Raw genomic sequence first — 18,115 nt, forward strand, 5'->3', positions numbered from 1 at the left:
CAGTTCCTTTATACCCATATCAACTTGTGCTTCTTGACTTCTTTTTTGAGCCCATTGTAAAATCTGCCTGAATTCACCAAAGGAGCTAAATAAAACACTTAACATGTATGTGTTGTAATATATGAATGAGACTCTTGATTTATCTTTTCCTGAAAATTATCTTTAAACAGCCCCACCCTGCCTCTTTCTATGTCTTTCTAGGATCATGAGGTCACATGGTCTAGGTAGGCCTCCAAAGGAGAAAGTGTGTATTTTGGGGGAGCAGGAATGAACGGGGACTCACATTGACTAGATACTTAACTGTGTACTGATGGCTTTATAAACACAATTTAATTTAATTTTCTCTTTTTCTTTCTCTTTCTTTCTTTCTTTCTTTCTTTCTTTCTTTCTTTCTTTCTTTCATTAGTCCATTTTCATGCTGCTGATTTAGTCCATCTTCATGTGAGGCTGGGAAGAAAAAGAGGTTTAATTGGACTTACAATTCCACATGGCTGGGGAGGCCTCACAATCATGGCAGGAGGCAAAAGGCACTTCTTAGATGGTGGCAGCAAGAGAAAAATGAGAAAGATGCAAAAGTGGAAACCCCTGATAAACCCATCAGACCTCATGAGGCTTACTCACTACCATGAGAACAATATGGGGGAAACTGCCCCCATGATTCAAATTCTCTCCCACCGGGAGATCCTTCCCACAATACATGGGAATTAGGGAGTACAATTCAAGATGAGATTTGGGTGGGTACATAAAGCCAAGCCATATCACTTCCTCTTTCTTTTCTCGCTTTCTTTCTCTGTCTGTCTTTCTTTCTTCTTCTTTTTTTTTTTTTTTTAAGAGATGAGGTCTTGCTTTGTTACCTAGGCTGAAGTACAATGGCATGATCACTGCTCACTGCAACCTCGACCTCCTAAGCTCAAGCAATCCTCCCACCTCAGTCTCTCAAATAGCTGGGACTACAGGTGCATGCCACCAAGCCCAGCTTGAATTTAATTTTTAGAACAACCACATGCAACAGCAATTGCTACACCATTTTATGGAGTAGGAGACTGATGTTCAGAGTTAATTTCAGAGATAAGTATTTTGTGGGGTAAGTATCATTTCAGCGATAAGCATTATGCAGAGATAATGTTCAGAAAGAAGTAATTTGCCCATTGCAGAGGCAGAAAAGGTATGATACCTTTCCTCAGTTATCCTAAGGGTCATGGTTGAAACTCCTATAATGAAAGAGGGGGTTAACAAGGGAAAAGCTTAACAGATTAATTCAATCAAAGTTTTATATGATACAGGAGCTTTCACAAACGAAGCCCCAAAGACCCAAGGAAAACTGTTTTTATGCTTCTGTTCAGTGAAGAATGAACAGCCATGTAAAAATGCCATTGGACAAAAGAGAGTGATCGAATTGTAAGAGACTAACAGGAGAAACCAAGCAAGGCTTGTCTGTTCAGATGCTTCTTGGCCTCTCTGTAGAGGTCCTTCCTCCTGGCTATGGGGCAGCAGCTCTGGAATGAGGGTCCTCCAGGGAGGAGGGAGGAGAGAGAAGGGAAAGAGTGGCCTTCCTAGGCTTTATGGCTGCTCTAGCAGAGATGAGTTTGAATTTCTATGATCTGCCTTAGGGAAGAGGAATTCCGGTTTCTATGACTTGTTTCAGGGGAGAGTGAGGGATAGGAGACAGGAAGATGGAAGAAGGTCTTAGAACGACTTTGCTTTTGAGGCTTCCAATCTCCTTTAGTTCAAGGGACTCAGCATGCCAAGGCACCAGATTTAGGAGCATCATTTTCTGAGCCCCAGTATTCCCCTGTCTGAAACTTCTTGGGAAAAGTCCAGAAATGGGATTGGTGGATTGTCTCATAAGCCACTGAATCAGTCTCTCGGTTCCACGAATAGTTCAGGTCAGTTAAACACTTAACAGCTGTGTCTCATTTTAGGAGGTAGTTTTGCAGACGGGCTTCCACCTGTATGTGGTTAGAGCAATCAAGTACTTAAGAAGAGGCATTTCTATGAAAATAAAAACAAAAAAACACACAAAGATTTGTGATTAGAATGAACTATAAACTCAGTTTTTGAGTCCAGAGGGCAGCCAGTCAAGAGGATTTTTAGCTGTTAGGCCCAAAACATCTTCAGCTGGAGTAAGACCAGTCAGTGGGAATCTGACAGATTTTCCTGGTCTGCAGTTGGCAGCAGCTGTGTTAGTGAACTTTGCGAGTAGTCCATACAGTAACACCGTGAGGCTGTCCATGAATAAGCTATTGAGGCGCTTTCCCTGAAGTTTACATCAAGTGGCCCAACTTCAGCTCACAGGGATTCAGAAACAGAGTGGTCTTAATTTCAATAATCCCAAGACTGGAGATGGGAGGAAAAGTGGAACATTAGTTTGGAGAGTTGTAGTCAGATATTGGAGGAAACTAAAAAATGTAGGATCCAGTCTAGATTTTAGGTAGATCATGAACCCTCAGAAACAATGAGGTAGAGTCTAATAACGAGTGCAGTATAGTCTCTTCCAAAACAATTTTTCTCTCTACAGCCGCTCCCATTTCTACCAAAGATAATCAAAGGAAGACTGATTTGTTGGCAAAATAGGTTTAGTCTCATTAAAATTGGCATGATAATTTACATAGGTGTGGTGAGAAGAGTGATGGGCCATGTAAAATTTGCTTTGCTGGAACTTTTGATAAGAAATCTCAGGCTGGACCTCCCAAGGTTAGGAAGCCACAGTAAGAACTTACCATCAGACTATGTCTATAACACTTATAGATTTGGGTGAATTCCTCTCTTCCCAAGGGCCCCAAAATATCATGAGGTCCCTGAGCCTTCCAGGAAGTGACAATCCTTACTCATCTGTAAGGCTGGGAACCCTCAGGCCATTTTTTCCAAGGGCATCTTTATTAGCTCTGTAAAGTCAACCTTACTTAGTTCTTTAAAGCTACCTGGTCATATCCGAAAATATGACATTCTATCAAAGCCTTGGTAATATAACCAGGGTTTCCAATTGTATCCTGTTACAAGGAGAACACAGTCTAATTGAACTTAGGCAAATAACTATATTACAATAAAAATAAGAATACTTACAAATAGCTACTACGTTCTGGAGGGATGAGGTAGGGAGAAAAAGTAAATGCTTCCATTTTTGTTCATAAAAGTATACTTTAACAAATTGATGTAAGCTATAGGTAGCAAAAAAAGTTTTCTTGGCTGGGAGTTGTGGCTCACACCTGTAATCCCAGCACTTTGGGAGGCCGAAGCGGGTGGATCACTTGAGGTCAAGAGTTCGAGACCAGCCTGGACAACATGGTGAAATGCCTTCTCTACTAAAAATACAAAAATTAGTTGGGCATGGAGGCGTTCACCTGCTACGTGGGAGGCTGAGCAGGAGAATCACTTGAACCTGGGAAGCAGAGGTTGCAGTGAGCCGAGATCATGCCACTGCACTTCAGCCAGGGTGAGAGAGCAACTCTGTCTCAAAAAAAAAAAAAAAGAAAAAAGAAAAAGAAAAAGAATCAGCAATATCCCAAATATCCTCATTGGTTCATTTAGTCTCGTGTAATTAATTCTTGTTCTGCTTGATGTTGGGATAACAGTTTCATAAAGCTATCAGTTTCTTCATTAGAGTTCTAGAAATTCTTATCCCATCCAATGGTATGATCTCAAAGCTATTCGAAATGTGTATTCAAGAGTACTCATTCATTAGTCTTTTCTATGAATCTCCATGAAGAGAAGTAATTTGAGATGGTAGCTGATCGTAAATGCTGTTGGAGAAGAATCAAAACAATAACTAGATCACAAAGACTTGAAATAGCCTTGCTTAGAATTCTGATGAAAGTTCATTACAGGCCGAGTCCCCTCGCCAGCTTCCCTCCGTCGCCGCCAAGATGATGTGCGGGTGCCCTCCGCCGTGCAGCCGGCCACCGCCGAGACCCAGGACATCGCCGACCGGGTGAGGTCCCAGCTTGAAGAGAAAGAAAACAAGAAGTTCCCTGTATTTAAGGCCGTGTCGTTCAAGAGCCAGGTGGTCGCGGGGACAAACTACTTCATCAAGGTGCACGTTGGCGACGAAGACTTCGTACACCTGCGAGTGTTCAAATCTCTCCCTCACGAAAACAAGCCTTTGACCTTGTCTAACTACCAGACCAACAAAGCCAAGCACGACGAGCTGAGCTATTTCTGATCCTGACTTTGGACAGGACCCTTCAGCCAGAAGACTGATAATTAAAGTGATCCTCCGGGGACCAGAGCATGCACTTGTGATCCTAAAATAAGCTTCATCTCCGGGCTGTGCCCTCGGGGTGGAAGGGGCGGGATTCAGCAGCTGCTCTTGCATTTCTCTTCCTAAATTTCATTGTGTTGATTTCTTTCCTTCCCAATCAGTGATCTTAATTACTTTCAAAATATTTTCAAAATAAATGTATTTTGAAAATCCTTAAAAAAAAAAAAAAAGGAAAGTTCATTATAAACAGCAATTAGCAAGGAAATTCGGTTATTTTTGTGGCATATAGCATTTAACATAGTAACTAAAATTATGACCAATAACGTTAGATTTCTAGGACTCTCATACAATTTTGGAACACTCATATCAATAACATACCCATACATATAACTTGAAGCTTTAGCAACACCCATTCTTTGACAATATTTCCCCTTTTTTTTTTTTTTTTTTTTTTTTTTTGAGACAGAGTCTCGCTCTGCCGCCCAGGCTGGAGTGCAGTGGCCGGATCTCAGCTCACTGCAAGCTCCGCCTCCTGGGTTTACGCCATTCTCCTGCCTCAGCCTCGCGAGTAGCTGGGACTACAGGCGCCCGCCACCTCGCCCGGCTAGTTTTTTGTATTTTTTAGTAGAGACGGGGGGGGGGGGGGTCTCACTGTTAGCCAGGATGGTCTCGATCTTCTGACCTCGTGATCCGCCCGCCTCGGCCTCCCAAAGTGCTGGGATTACAGGCTTGAGCCACCGCGCCCGGCCCTCCCATATAATTTAACTTATCAAAAAAGCCTAGTCATTTTAGTATTTATCTTTTACAAGGTAAGAGACCCCTTTGAACTTTTCAGGAGCCCAGTTGGAAAATCCCAAAGTTAATTAGAGGTCATAAAGGCTTAATTTGGAATTTGATTTTGGGAAATCAGCCAAAAATGCCAGAAGGTTTAAAACACTTGGTTAAATGTGATCTTGGTTATCTATTTAATTAAAGTGACAATAAAATATTTTAAAGACATACAGAAAGTTCCATAGTTGTGAATAAAAATTTAGCTCTTTTAATTGAGAAGACTTAGAAATTTTTTAAAATTTTATTTTAATTAATTTATGTATTTTGAGACCAGGTTATGAGACTGACTAATTTTTGTATTTTTGGTAGAGATGGGATTTTGCCATATTGCCCAGGCTAGTCTCAAACTTCTGGCCTCAAGTGATCCACCCACCTTGACCTCCCAAAGTGCTGGGATTACAGGCGTGAGCCTCTGTGCCTGGCCTTACTTTTTTAAGTAATCAAAGACCTAATAAAAGACAGCACAAGCACAAGAAATTATCTTTATAAAGCACAAAATCTGTTTCCTAGGCCAATTACTTTAAAATGAAAAAAAAAAAAAAAAAAAAAAAAACTCTTCACATTCTCAGACCAATACTTCAAACAAAAAAACAAAAAAACTTACCATTTCAACAAAGAAGAGTAAATTCCACTTTTTTTTTTTTCTTTTTTGAGATGGAGTCTTGCACTGTTGCCCAGGCTGGAGTGCAGTAGTGCAATCTCTGCTCACTGCAACCTCTGCCTTTCAGGTTCAAGCGATTCTCCTGCCTCAGCCTCCCAAGTAGCTGGGATTACAGGCACCTGCCACCAGGCCTGGCTAATTTTTTGTATTTTTAGTAGAGATGGGGTTTCACTACGTTGGTCAGGCTGATCTTGAACTCCTGACCTCATGATCCTCCCGCCTAGGCCTCCCAAAATGCTGGGATTACAGGTGTGAGCCATTGCGCCTGGCCTAAATTCCACTTTTGCAGCAGTGTACTATTAATACTAAAGCTAATTTTTTAAAAAATCTTAAACCCAGGCAATCTCAGTCAGCTTTGGCCACACAAGATTTTTGCAAACCTTATTATAACCTTTAAAAAATATCCATTGGCTTTTCTTTTTTCTCTTTTTTGAACAAAAATGCATTCTTCATAACTTTCCTTATAAGATACATTCTTTATTTCCTGTATACAGAGCTGTTTCCCTTAGAACAGTTTTAATTCTATTTATTAACTATAATGTTATTTCATAATAACCTTAATTTCTGGTGAAAGCCAGCAAGCGTTGTGAATGGTCTTATATCAGCATTCACCATTTCATAATATCTAGAAAGATGTTTCCCCAATCGTTCATGTATCTTAACAGAAACAAATATATTTAGTTTTTGCCATATAAAAACAAGATACCAAAGTATATAAACTTAAACTTATGCTTATTTATTAGTATTTCAGTATTTTAACTTAGAAATGATTCAGCCATTTAACACATACCTATTACTTAATTTCACTTTAAGGTTTCAAGTTACCAAAACTATTTTTGAAACTGTTTTTAAGTAGACCTCACATTTCCCAAAAAGGCTAATGAAGTTCCATATTATTCTTAGCAAAAATCAGGCCAACAAGAAAGGAAGCGGCCAAGGGCCCAAGCATGTAATTATCAGGGGTTCGAGAAGAGAGTTTTCAGTCAACTGAGAAGTTCCCACGGGAGAAGCAGGATCCCAAAGAGAGAACAAGAGCAGAGAGGCCTGAAAAAAGCACAGCGTCAATATCATCTTCCAATCAAGCCGACTTCTGACCATAGAGCTCTTTAAAAATAATCCTGGCCGGGTACAGTGGCTCACACCTATAATCCCAGCACTTTGGGAGGCCGAGGTGGGTGGATTACTTGAGGTCAGGAGTTCAAGACCAGTCTGGCCAACATGGTGAAACCCCCGTCTCTACTAAAACTACAAAAATTAGCCAGGCATGGTGGTGCACACCTGTAATCCATCCTATTAGGGAGGCTGAAGCAGAAGAATTGTTTGAACCCGGGAGGTGGAGGTTGCAGTGAGCTGCAATCTCACCATTGCACTCCAGCCTGGGCAAAAAGAGTGAAAATCCGTCTCAAAAAAAAAAAAAAAAAAAAAAAAAAAAAAAAAAATCCTTTGAAATATTGCACTATCAGATTTTAGCCAGGACAAACAGCAAATATTCCTGGCAGTATTGTACTTTTCCTCCTTTTTTAAAAAAGAAAGAAAACCAAAGGTATCTGCCAAGTGATTTGGAAATCGAAACCAATAAGCCTTTTATGACTCAACCAAGGATGTGTGGAGTCTCTCTAAAGAAGTGCAAAGACACAGCCCTCTCAAGATCAAGCCCTCCCAAAGACAGCCAAAAGAAGGGGAGACAGGTAACTCCCGGAGCCGGCAGCAGCTGGCATGCTTGCTGCATAAGGGGTCCCACCCACGTTCCTGTTCTGCTCTCTTCTTGGTGTTTGTGTAAAACAAAGACCATCTCCGAGAGGGAAGGGATCATAAAACAAGAGTTTTCAAGCCAAGAAAAAATCACCAGAGCCACAACCCCCAAGAACTAGTTCATACAAATAATTTTCTCCTGCTAATCTGAATTTGCAAAGGAAGGGATAAAGAGAAAATTTTACCTTCCATTCTCAACCGGGCACTGCAGGCAGAGATCTGGGAGAGCTGGCCTTGGTTAAAAAAAAGTTTTAAGGGTCTTAGATTTTCCTTGCCAGCGTTCTGTCAATTGTCCCAGGTTGGTGTCTGCAGGCTCTGCCACGGTCAGGTGTCGTAGGCGCTCCAGGGTTGGTGGCAGAAACTGTAGGGATGGAAAAGTGTGATCCCTTTTTCCCCACCATAACATCACAGCCCACACGGCTCTAACAAGGCAGGTTACCTAGAGAAAAGCATAATAACTTCTTTATGTATTTATTTGTTTAATCTATTATTATTTTTTTGAGACGGAGTCTCGCTCTGCCGCCCAGGCTGGAGCGCAGTGGCCGGATCTCAGCTCACTGCAAGCTCCGCCTCCTGGGTTCACGCCATTCTCCTGCCTCAGCCTGCGGATTAGCTGGGACTACAGGCACCCGCCACCACGCCCGGCTAAATTTTTGTATTTTTAGTAGAGACGGAATTTCACCGTATTAGCCAGGATGGTCTAGATCGCCTGACGTCTTGATCCACCCGCCTCGGCCTCCCAAAGTGCTGGGATTACAGGCGTGAGCCACTGCGCCCGGCCTGTACTTATGTTTTTAAAAAGTAGAGATGGGGTTTCGCCCATGTTGCCCAGGCTAGTCTTGAACTCCTCGGCTCAAGCGATCCACCTGCTTTGGCTTCCCAAAGTGCTGGGATTACAGGTGTGACCCACTGTTCCCGGCCACAAATTTATGTAATCAAAGTTTTATGTGATACAGAGCCTTCAGCAAGGAAGCTCTAAGACAAGGGAACACTGTTTTGATGCTTAAATTCAATGAAGAGTGAACAGCCATGCAGAGATGGGAGTGGACGAAAGGGTGTGATCTAACCGCAGGAGACTGCGTGGGGAACCCAGCAGGGCCTGTCTTCCAGATCCTTCTTGGCCTCTCTGTGCAACATTCCTTCCTTCTGGGTGTGGGGCAGAACTTCTCTGGAATGAGGGTCTTCCAGAGAGAAGGGAGAGTGATCTTTCTAAGTTTGACGGCTTGCTTTTTATTTTTAGGAGAGGAGCTCTAGTTTCTATGGCCGCCTTGGGGAAGAGGAATTCTGGTTTCTATGGCTTGTCTGGGGGTGATGGGGACGGGTGGCAGGTGTCAGGAAGGCAGGAGAAGGTCAGAGAGACATTGCTTCTGAGGTTTCTCCTGAGGCCTTCCAATCTGCTTTAGCTCACAGTTCTCGGCCTGCCGAAGCACCATACTTTGGTGCATCGTTTTCTGAGCTCCAACACCAATATTATTTAGGATTTACATTAGGATTTGAAGTTGTATCCATGGAAACCAAAATTATGCCATCCAGTTTGGTAAGGAGAGAGCCCTGCTCTATGTAGAGTTTTGGGGTTTGGCGACAATTTCTCCCCTATATCCTGACCACAGGGAGGCCCGGGGGCTGAAACCACTTTTGTGATCCTTAGGAAACTTTGCTGTCAATTCAGAGGCCTCACCCAGCAAGTTGAATGCCAGAAATAGGTGGGGCTCCCCCTAGGAATGCATGGTCCTCCTTCTCCATTCTTGTTCTTCCAGGCAGAAAGCTGCAAATTTGCTGTCTCTAGTGGGCCGTGGGTTCTGGGATAGATGATGGGAGAAAGAGAAGGATAAAAAAATGTCCTGTTAATGTCTGTGAAACTTTGCCTAGGTGCTCTAGTGCCCTCTTCTGGATATGTTGGAGTACTGCGGCTCAGGCCGAACTTGATGGAACCCCTTCGGCATTCTGGTGACGCCTGCAGACCTCTTTCCGGAATTATGTTTTAAAATGCATAAGATAAAGAGAATAATAAGGAAAATCATACTGAAATAAAGTTATGAAAATATCAAAATATTTTAAAAACACATTTATAGCTTATTTATTACCCTATTAGATTAAAATATCTAGCTTTGGATCTAGTAACTACTATAATTTCAAAGTAGTGATGAGCTTGAACAACATTTGCAGATATCTGCAGCAACCATCATCTTGCATGAAAATATCCGTGATTTCTGTTGGTGACAAACTTATACACAGTGTGTCTATGGGTTCCCTAGGGCTGCCATAAAAAGTTCCACAAACTAGGTGGCTTAAAATAATAGAAGTGTGTGGTCTGACCGTTCTGGGGGCTGGAAGTCTAAGTGCAACGTGTCAGCAGGACCATGCTCCCTCCGCAGCCTGCAGAAGAGGAGGCTTCCTTGCCTCTCCCAGATTGTGGTGGCCCCATGCATTTCTTGGCTTGTGGCAGCACCCCTCCAATCTCTACCTCTGTCTTTCTACGGCCGTCTTCTCTCTGCATCTCTCTCTTCTTATGAGGACTCCAGCAGTAATAGTATATAAATTAATATAACAAAAATATAATATAATAATATAATCCAGGACACCCTGAATTGTATCCATGGAGCATAGATTAAGATCCTCTAGAAGTTATTTTAAGTTAATAAGTATTCATCACGTTCATACCCTGTTCCCAGGAGAATCTCAAGGAATGTGAAGACATGAAAGATGCGCTTCCTTCCTTTGTAGAAGTTTTCTGTCTAAGTGGGATGAGATTTATACATGCAAAACAACCAAGAACACTACCCAGCAGTGTGAGACTTTGTGGCGTGAATTTCAGCGTTTCATCCCTCCAGAGGCCCAGAGAAGGGAGAGGCTGTGTGGATGGGAGCAGCGGGCCATGTGTGGATGGGAGCAGCAGGGCATGTTTTATGGAGGCTGGGGGACTTGGTTTGGGTTTAGGATGCCGGGAGGATGGAACCCACCAGGACATATGTCAGGTGGTGGAAACAGCATGAGCCAAATATTAATAAAATCTCAGAGAACGCAAGTTAAGCACCACGAAAAGATTTAACTCATACAAAAATGAAACTTGGGAAAGCGTACCACATTTAAAATCAATGGAAGATCTAATCTCCAGAAATAAATAAGAAAATGAGCTTGCATAATCAATTATGCTATTATAATGAACTCTACACAAAATGAGAGAAAAACATTCCGTTTAAACATTGTGTAATTTCCACTTCATTCTACAAATACTCCATGCAAAGGCTTAATTTCCCTAGTAGATAAGGAGCTCTAGATACAAACCAACAAGAAAAAAAGGACAAAAACAAAATGGTCAAAGAAAATGACCTGCCTACTCACAAATACAAAGGATAAAAGGCTCTGAAACTTATAAAGAGATGTGCAATCTTACTCATAAGAAAAGTACAAATTAAAATTATACTCACGTCATTTTAATCTATTAGATTGGCAAAGATTAAAACATTTGATAATATACTGCGTTGGCAACTCATTTCTTGCAGGAGGAGGGTGTAAATTGGTATAATCTCTTTGGCGGTCATTCTGGCAATATTTATCAAAATTGCAAATACATATACCTTTTGAAACCTTTTGAAAATCCACTTCTTTTTGTTGCAGGTACCCTTGCATGCATGAATATTACTTTTGAAAAGGTAATTAATTGCTCTTTGGCTTGCAAAAGACTGGAAACAAAATGTCCACATAGCACATCTATACAGTGAAATAATAGGCAACTGTAAAAGAAAAAAATAATAAAGGAATTCCTTTAAAACACTGCTGTAGGTGGGGAGGGGGAAATATGTGCCTTCTACACTTCTAGGTTCTCAGCTGGGGCCCCTGTAGCAAAAGACAGATGAACAAGAGAAAATAATACAATTTCATTTAAATTTTACCTGACCAGGAAGTCTTCATAAGGAAATAGGGACCTGAAGAAATGGTTACACCTGAGTGTTTCAGCCTCGATTTGATGAAGAGTGCTGAGTCATACAAAAATGTAGTAGGAGAGAAAAGGTATGCGCTAAGAGCAGTAAACTGGGGGAAAGTTAGCAAGGTCTGTGCATTCAGATTTTTCCTGGGGTCCCCTGGTCTCCAAAGATAAGGATGGTCTTTTCCTCCAGGAATAGGGAGGGCACCTCTCACATGAGGGTCTCCTGACCTACTCTAGGGGAAAGTCAGGGAGCCCTTTCTCTACTTACCTTTTCTCAAATTTCTTTGGCTTAAAATATTCACTATGCCAAGCTGCATATTTTGGGGTAGCATCCTGAATGTCCCTCCCTACTACGGAATGATTTCTAAGCTATCGTGAATGGAAAAAGCAGCAGTGCATGTATGTTTTCGCTCATAGATGAATAAGATATCCTACGAAGATACACGTGATGCTGGCAACACTGGTTGCCACTACCAAGACCTGGGAGAGGGACGTGCATCCTTCTGCACCTTCCAAATTTTGGACGACATCAATGCATAACCATATGCAGTAAGCTGATCACAATTTGGTAGTACTTTTGAATTACGACTGCTGTTACTAGCTTGTCTTTGATCCATTTATCCATTCGGCCAGTGGTTACGTGGCCAGCACAGAAGCACAGGGGCCGATCCAGCACCATCGTGGAAGGGCTGCTCTTGTCCGAAGTCTTCAGAGCTTCTGGTGTCCCAGAGTGGAGACTGTCCCACCATAAACCCTCCTCTGCCTAATATTCACTGACTTTCAACAGCAGTGGGTTATGATGCTATGAAAGTCTGTCTTTCTGCCCTTTGTGTCTTCAAATCCCCACCTCCCATAAGCGAGGGACTAAGAAACCGAGGAGTTGCCAGTGTAAAGAAGCACCATCCTGTACACTGTAGAAGGACCGTGGACACTAGGAGCCACCGAGGGCCCTGATACGATGGAGCATGGCCAGATTTGCCCTTTGGAGACAAGATTTGATGGCCAGGCAGGCACCTGCTGCAATTATTCCAGTAACATCAAAGGTGGGTGAAAAACAAACCCATGTAGAACAAGCTGTAGCCGCCGTCAATCCCAGGTTATTTTAATTATGCATCCCTGGACAGAACTGATAAGTGGTAACTGGCTCTCTCCTACAGAAATGAATCAAGCCAGTGCCACAATACCTGGCCAATATGCACTTGAGTGAGGACATTTGCGCAGTCCTTCACATTGCAGAGATTTGCTTGCACGGTTATCATGCCAGCTCTGCTGTTTTGGCCAAAGGTGCACAGTTTTGTCCCACTTTGTCCTTCTGTCAGAAGCCTCTTGTCCTCGTGCTGTCAGCCTTACCTCTGATTCCAGCCCAGGTGAGGGTGAACCGTTCCAACAAGTCTCAGCTCAAGCGAGCGCCATTTGTCTGTTGCATCCCATCCATGGTAGGCTGAAAAATGACCCCCCAAAGGTATGTCCATGTCATAGTTCGTGGAGCCTGTAAATGTGGCCTTATTTTGGGAAAAGGTCTTTGCAGATGTGACTAAAGGTCTTTGGATGAGGAGAGTGTCCCTTCTTATTGCCAGATGGGCCATGGATGTCATCACAAGGGTTCTTTTAAGAGAGAGGCAGAGGAAGATGTGAGGACACACAGAGGAGAAGGTGATGTGAAGATGAGGCAGAGGTCAGAGTGACAAGCCCACGTGGCCACAAGCTTAGCTGGAGGAGGTCAGGAAGGATCCTCCCCTAGAGCCCTTGGAAGGAGGCAACAAGTATCTACAACAAACATGGGAATGCAGGTGTCTTTTCAAAATACTGATTTTGCTGTCCTTGGGTATATACCTAGTAGTGAGATTGCCAGATCATATCCGTTCTATTTTTCATTTTTTGGGAACCTCCATACCGCTTTCCATTATGGCTGTGCTAATTTGCATTTCCACCAACCGTGTGAAAGGATTCCCTTTTTCTCCACATCCTCAGCAACATACCTTTCATCTTTTTGGTAATAGCTTTCTAACAGGTGTGAGGTTGTGTCTCCCTGTGGTTTTAATTTGCATTGCTCTAATGATTAGTGATGCTGAACAATTTTTCATAGACCTGTTAGCTATTCATATGTCTTCTTTTGAAAAATGTTGATTCAGGTCCTTGGACCATTCTTCAAATCAGAGTATTTGTTTTCTTGCTATTGAGTTGTTTGAGTTCCGAATATATTTTGGATGTTAACCCCTTATCAGATGCATGGGTTTATGATATTTTTTCCTATTCTGTAGGCTGTCTCTTCTTGCTGTTGCTTCCTTTCCTCCACAGAAGGCTTTTAATTGGATGCAATTTTGTTTATCTGGTTCCACTGTTGTTTCCTGTGCTTTGGGGGTTATATCCAAGAAATCATTGCCCAGACTAACTCATGATTTCCCCCTATATTTTCTTCTAGCACTTTTACAGCTTCCAGGTCTTATGTTTCAGTCTTTAATCCATTTTGAGTTGATTTTTGTATATGGTGTGAGGTAAGAGATATTTCATTCTTCTGCATGTGGACATTAAGGGAATTTTTATAAATGGAAGACTAAAGGATTAGCCAACTAGAAATGTGAGTATGATCACTATTAACTGGACAAAGTGACACCTATGGCTTTATTATTTTCCCATATTGTAGACTAGGATTTATTACACGAAGGCCCATTAAAAATGCTTGGCAGAGTGGAGGGAGGTAGGTGGTGCCTTGTCACATGTCCTTTGGGAATTAAATTTGGTGATGTTTTCATGTCCGTGATAACCTTAAAAAATGAGTAGGTTTTTTTTTTTTTTTTGAACCAACTGGATGGTGCGTTCTAGGGAAGTACAGTGCTTGCAGGGTCAGGTCCGTGCTGTGTCGATGGTGGGACGTGCCTACCGATCTCCTGCCCTTGCAGGGTTTTACTTTTAACGCAGTTTCTCAAGTTGAAGTCTCCGTTTATTTATTTTTATTTTTTTTTAATTCACAAGAAAGTATTTTCTTTCAAAGGAGCCTGCATGGATCTTGCGTTTAAGACAGGCCACTCTCACCATGCCTGGTGGGACTCGTGCAGAAGGTAAGTGGTTCAGAGCGTGGGTCTGGCCTGGGGTTAAGTCCTACACCCATTTCCTCTGTGCTGCGTGCCTCTGGACCGGCAACTCAACCTCTCTGAGCTGTGACAGCTCCCTGCTCTCTACATGGCAATGCTAACAATAGTTACCCAGTAGCGTTGTCATAGATATTTCATGAGATGGGGTTTGGAAAGGGCTTCCTTAGCACAGCGCCCACTGTATAGCTAAAGTTATATTACGCTCATGAATACCAGTCAGCCAGCACAAAGTGTGGGGGTAACTACATCAGTAGGGGGGCTGACATCACAGCAAGGAAACTGTCAGCGCCCTGGCCAGTCACCGCGTCATGCTCCCTTCCCACCACAAGGGGGCGCAGGCACTAGCTCAATTTATTTTACGAGCAAGAACCCGGAGCGTCCGCTGGGGGGCGCAGGTTTTGCGTCCGCCGCCTTCCTGGAGCCCCAGGAACAGTGTTCTAAAGTCCAGACTCTCATCGGAAGCATCAATAATAAAAAATAGCTGTAATTTATTTCATATCTGCTGGGCTCTGAGTGAAGCTGCGTGTGTGTGTGTCTGTGGGTCTGTGTGTGTGTGTCTATGTGTGTCTGTGTGTGTGACTGTGTGTGTGTGTGTTTGTGCGTGGGTCTGTGTGTGTTTGCGTGTCTGTGTGAGTCTGCATGTGTGTGTGTGTGCACATGTGTGCATGCAAGCACCTGTGGGTACATGAAGCGGTGGCCTGCCCCTCCACACCTGTGGGCGTTTCTCATTAGGTGGAACGAGAGACTTGAGAAAAGAAATGAGACACAGAGACAAAGTATAGAGAAAGAAAAAGTGGGCCCAGAGGACCGGAGCTCAGCATACAGAGGACCCACGCCGGCACCAGTCTCTGAGTTCCCTTAGTATTTATTGATAATTATCTTTACCATCTTAAAGATAAGGGAGTGGCAGGACAATAGGATCATTTTAGGGAGGAAATTAGTAGTAAGACATATGGATAAAGATCTCTGTGATGTGAGTAAGTTCAAAAGAAAATGCTGTGCCTTAAGATGCATATGCAGACATCTCCATAAATCTTTTAGTAGCATTGCGCCGGCAAGTCCCACCTTATGCCGTAAGGTGGTTTTCTATCTCAGTAAACAAAGCATACAATCGGGTTTTACACAGAGATGTTCCATTGCCCAGGGACGGGCAGGATTTTTAACCAGCAAGCTGCCTTCAGGCACTTGTTTAACAAAGACACATGCTGCACAGTCCAAAATCCATTAAACCTTGAGTCACCACAGCACATGTCTCTTGCAAGGACAAGGTTGGGGGTAGGGTCACAGATTAACAGCATCTCAAATACAGAACAAAATGGAGTCTCTTATGTCTACTTCTTTCTATATAGACACAATAACAGGCTGATCTCTCTTTCTTTTCCCCACAGGTACATACATACATATATACAGAAACATCATATGTACATATACCCATATAATATATTCTAGGTATTTAGTACATTTCAGGGTGGAGTGCACAGCATAAACACAATGAAGAAAAATTATACAGAGAAGCAGATATTCTCAGGACCTAAATACTTTATTATTTATTTAGTTATTTGTTTACTGAGACAGTCTCATTCTGTCCCCCAGGCTGGAGTGCAGTAGTGTGATCACAGCTCACTGCAGCTTCAACCTCCTGGGCCCAAGCGATCCTTCCACTGCAGCCTCCTGAGTAGCAGGGACTACAGTCACGCACCACCAAGTTTGGCTAATTTATTTATTTACTTATTTTTAGTAGAGACAAGGTCTAGTTTTGTAGCCCCGGCTGGTCTTGAATTCCTGGGCTCAAGTGATCCTCCTGCTTCAGCCTCCCGAAGTGTGGGATTACAGGTGTGAGCCACCGCACCCAGCATTGAGAAATTATTTTCTCTGAATTATCAGCCTGGGTTAAATAGGTACTCATTATCAGCTGAGAGGCTTGAAGTATCCAGATAGCTTTCTCAATAGTGTTTCTGGTGCAGGAGGAGATTTTTATTGTCCACAGGGTGGAAGTGTGAGATAAGACCCGGAATAGACAGGTATTTAATCTGTTGTGAGATGAAAAGCTATTAAATGTAGCTCTGCTATAAAGAAGATCTTTTTCTTGGAGGTTTGAGAAGCCAAGTGGTTACTCTAAGATACTCTGGGACAGTTATGGAGAGCTCAAGCAGCTGAGGAAAACAGACTCTGTGGTCTTGACTATATTTTCTTCTTTGTGTTTGCAAACATATCCCATGCTTTCTACAAGAGCATGAATTATTATAGTTTAAAGATTCACATTAATCAAAGCTAGTCCCAGCTGAGGCAGATACAGGTGAGTGATACATGATGGGGTGCACCCTGAGGTCAGGGAATCCGTTCATCAGCACGTTTGTATTCCAATCTCAGTGTGTGTATAGCACTGCGCTTGGTGATGGGGGAGACAGGAGGAGGAGCCACCGTTCTGCCATAAAGGGGAGGAAAGGGATGGAAGGGAAGGGAACTTTAGGACTTACTGTACCCCAGACACAGTTTATACACACGTGACTCCCTTAATATTCACAAAGGACGTCTGTGGAGCTGTTATTATGATCCTCATCCTGCAGAGGAGCAAACTGAAGCCCAGAATGGGAAGCTACTGTGCCAGGTAACAGCAAAACCTGCACCTCTGGAATCCCTGCCTGCCCTGCCCTGCCAGACTCGGGCCCGTGAAGGGTTCCTTAACAATGTCAGGCAGGCAGTGTGGGCCCTGGCAGGGGGAATGCTCCAGTGGGAAGGATAAAAGAGTTTTGGCCATCAGTCACTCTTATTTGGGAAACCAAGAAATTGCCCAGACTTTCCCAGAGGCACAGGGAGGTTTGGACGTGTTAAACTGGCCCCCACGTGGTGGTGCACACCTGTGGTCCCAGCGACTCTGGAGGCTGAGCTGGGCTTGAGCCCAGGAGGTCGAGGCTGCAGTGAACCACAGTCTTGCCACTGCACTCCAGCCTGAGCAACAGAGTGAGACCCTGTCTCAAAATAAAAATAAAAATTAAAAACGTGGAGCCCAACTAGAGGCAGAGACAGGCCCAGCAATGAAGAAGCAGGGGGCTGAGAGGGGTGGAGAGAGTGGGGTCCCTGCATGCTTGCCAGAGTCCCCCGAGGCACTTCCAGTTAATAAGTAAAATGTATTTAAAATGTGAAGACTGGCTGCCAATCCCTCATGGAACTCCCGAACTGGACTTACTTTCATCATCCTCTTTGTGCTGTCAAGCCAGGTGTTTCCAACAGCCCTGATAAAAGACAGCCAATGGCGTAAGACTTTTCTTTTTTCACATAAAAACCTACTAAGCTCCCCGCAGACATCAGGCCTTTCACCTGACTCAGGGCCCACGGTTCTCTGTGTGTAGACCTACGTTAGCAAACAGCAGCTTATCGGAAGTTGGGCCCTCTGACATCAGCCAGGAAGGAGCAGGCTATGCTGCTGGGAACTGCAGGCCTGAAAGGCTGTTTTTCTTACTGAGTGAGCAGTAAGGTCACTCCAATAACCCACTCCTGAGTCACGAGGCCTTTCTGACCTATGACTCTGGAGGGCAGCTCTGTTTATTTCTTCTTTGTGGTGACAATGTGGGTGTTACCTTGGGGAGCCCATTGAAGAAGTTCATAAAGTGAGAAGGCTCGGTCGGGTCTCCGGGGCCGCCGGAACAGACTCG

The 18,115-nt window shown here is 43.3% G+C and overlaps 1 pseudogene across 1 annotated transcript; it reads left to right on the forward strand.

The window, feature by feature from the left end:
- The first annotated feature begins 3,863 nt into the window (after window positions 1-3,863).
- On the forward strand, window positions 3,864-4,365 carry LOC104666443 (annotated as a pseudogene). Its single transcript, XR_004054758.1, has one exon. The product of XR_004054758.1 is annotated as a cystatin-B-like (transcript).
- The last annotated feature ends 13,750 nt before the right edge of the window (window positions 4,366-18,115 follow it).

This window comes from Rhinopithecus roxellana, chromosome 18, assembly GCF_007565055.1.
Source record: "Rhinopithecus roxellana isolate Shanxi Qingling chromosome 18, ASM756505v1, whole genome shotgun sequence".
NCBI classification, from domain to species: Eukaryota; Metazoa; Chordata; class Mammalia; order Primates; family Cercopithecidae; genus Rhinopithecus; species Rhinopithecus roxellana.